We start from the raw sequence: 2,652 nt of genomic DNA on the forward strand, positions 1-2,652 counted from the left end.
CGAGTATTTTTAATTCCAGGTTAGCTTTTAAAATGGTATTAAATATTCAGAATACATTTGAAGCTGACGAGCGTGATGAGTGAAAGACCTGATACTACGAAAAATGATCTTAATCTGTTATAAACAGCTCTTTTGACCTTGAAGACGATGGTACGTACGTGCATTCATCGAGAAGTACTGATTTCACTGGGCAATGTGCTCCCACGCGGTTCGATGCGCTCTCTTTCAGTCAATCATAGCGCTTATTGTAGCCTAAGCCACATGTGTGATGTAATTAAACAAGCAATGAACATGTATATAAACGCATTTCCGATTGTATATTGAATACCCAATCACCAGTAAAAAGAAAAGAAAATTCACGGCAAATACACTCATTTTTAAATCATTTTGGTTCTCACGAGAGACTCATTTGGATCCCTCGTTTATGATATTCCCCAGCTGAATGTACTGCACAAAGGCTGCATCGTGTTTCAGTTGGCACGATTTTCGAGATATTGCAGTATATTTTCATAAAGGAAACTACTCACAAGGTTCCTGAAAAATATTCGATGACTGGTTTCAGCCTTCTTAGAGCTATTCAGATAGACCAAGTCCCCGAAGATAGATCAAACGAGAGATTCAGTCGAGTCGAACCAAATTGATATGCAAATGAGTTTATTTGTCTAAATTTCTCAGATTCTGGTTCAAGTGGAACGTGCGGTTGACAGACTCGGGCAGTGCGCTCGCTTGATGAACACTAAGAATGACGAAACCTGTCGTAGGTGTCGACGAAATTTCAGCAAACTTTTGAATAGTTTCCCTCATGCAGATGAAATTTATTGATGATTTACCTACACGGTTGCTCACAATTTTAAAATCTGATCGCTTGATACTGTTAAACAACATTTAGGTCAGCCTCAGAATTCCATCGAGTCTTATAAACTGCAATGTTGAATTGACTGAGTGCTGCGATTTCAGCGAATCCGTAAACGCCTAAGTTCTGATGACTGATCCAAGGAACAAGCGCTGAGGTCAACTCAACCCAGTCAACTGTTACAAAAATTGGTTTGTCACTTGTTGACTGCCGTGGCTAAAATTCAAGTAAGAGTCTGGAAGTTTCTGATACCACCATGTTTACAAACAAAAAGGTGTACAAACTTGTGTGTACTTGTGTGCACATTCACAGGCTGAATGCGGAAGTAAAATGACACTTTGATAACGCAGCGGTTAGAAATATATCAAGCGGATTAAGTCGTCCTCACAAGGTCTACAAATCACCGTTTCCAAGCGTCCAGAACTCAAAAAGTCAGGAGGGGGAGAGAGACTGAGTCGAGTCCCCCTTGAGAACCAAATTGATTTGCAAATGAAAATACTTGTGGAAATCAGTTCAATTTGGGTTCAAGTAGAACATAAGGCTGACGAAAACCAGGGACCGCGAGGTTGGCACATCTGGCAACAAGTATCTTGATCAATCCATTGTGGATAGTGAGTACATTCCTGGTTTGTCAGAGTCCTCTTTGCCAGTGAAGTGAAAAGAGCGCCATCGAGAAATCCGATTCAAGGTTGCCGAGCTGTGAACGTCGGTAGGTGAACAGATTAGAAGTTAGTCATTTTGTGCGGGCAAATAAACAAAACGTTGTTATTGATTGCTCTAATACTTCTGTCCATAACGATGAAATTCGGGTAAACGGATATAGAGATGGGACCAAGATTATTTTCAAACCGTCCAATCAATATCTGCCACATAAGTCTGTGGGGTGGGAATTCCTTCTTGCTCTGTTTCTCGCTAAACTTTGAGATAAGATTGATTGCCAAAGTTCTCAATTACAGAGCATTTTATAACTGATGGCTTTTGGTGATTTTGAACCATGTCGCCACAGACTCATGTAACGTTAACAGACGAATGTGGGATATGTAACCGTGATACGACACTATCCTGTTGACTGTCAGGTTTCCAGCAGGGATGCAGTCCCATCAGTTTCTTTGCCGCGCCCTGAAAACTTCAAAACAAGGTTGAAAGTGAGTTGTAAAACGTGAAATAACTAGTTTCCGGATGCAATTCTAACCCTGTTTTTTGCTGCCTTCAGTCGTATGGCAAACTCATAATTTGGACAACAGATTCGCGTCCTCTCAAACTCTTTTGTTTGGATTAATTGCTCATACTTTCTAGAAAATTCGTCAAGTAATGTGCATCTACAAATTCTCTTTAATTTCGTAGAGATCAGATGTTTCCATTCGGGGGTATCTCGCTGGTTTTAGAGGACAGTGAGGTAGAGCAGGGTCGATCAGTTTTGCATCGATGCCTTTATGTGGCCCGTTAAGTTGAGGAAGCCTGCTGGTTACTGTTCAACATTTGCCTTTGGTTTTAAATCTGTATCCACTCAGTTAGGTGGCCAATCGTGTGCAAGGCGGTTCCACTCCGCAAGTTCGATCGTTTCGTTCGAGTGTGGTTAGTAAACGAGCTCAAATACCGCATAAAAATACCCATCAAGCGTCTGGCTAAAGTGTTATCTGTACGAGGTTTTACATAGTAGTGAACATGACCTGCTGAGCTGAGTACTACTCATTCGGATTAGGGTCTACCTTTACGATAGTAGCTCCAACAGGTAAGATTCACATGGACACCGAGAACAACCGGTTCTCCTTCTTTACAGTGTATCAAATCCTCCAAAT

This window comes from Opisthorchis viverrini, assembly GCF_000715545.1.
Source record: "Opisthorchis viverrini unplaced genomic scaffold opera_v5_275, whole genome shotgun sequence".
NCBI classification, from domain to species: Eukaryota; Metazoa; Platyhelminthes; class Trematoda; order Opisthorchiida; family Opisthorchiidae; genus Opisthorchis; species Opisthorchis viverrini.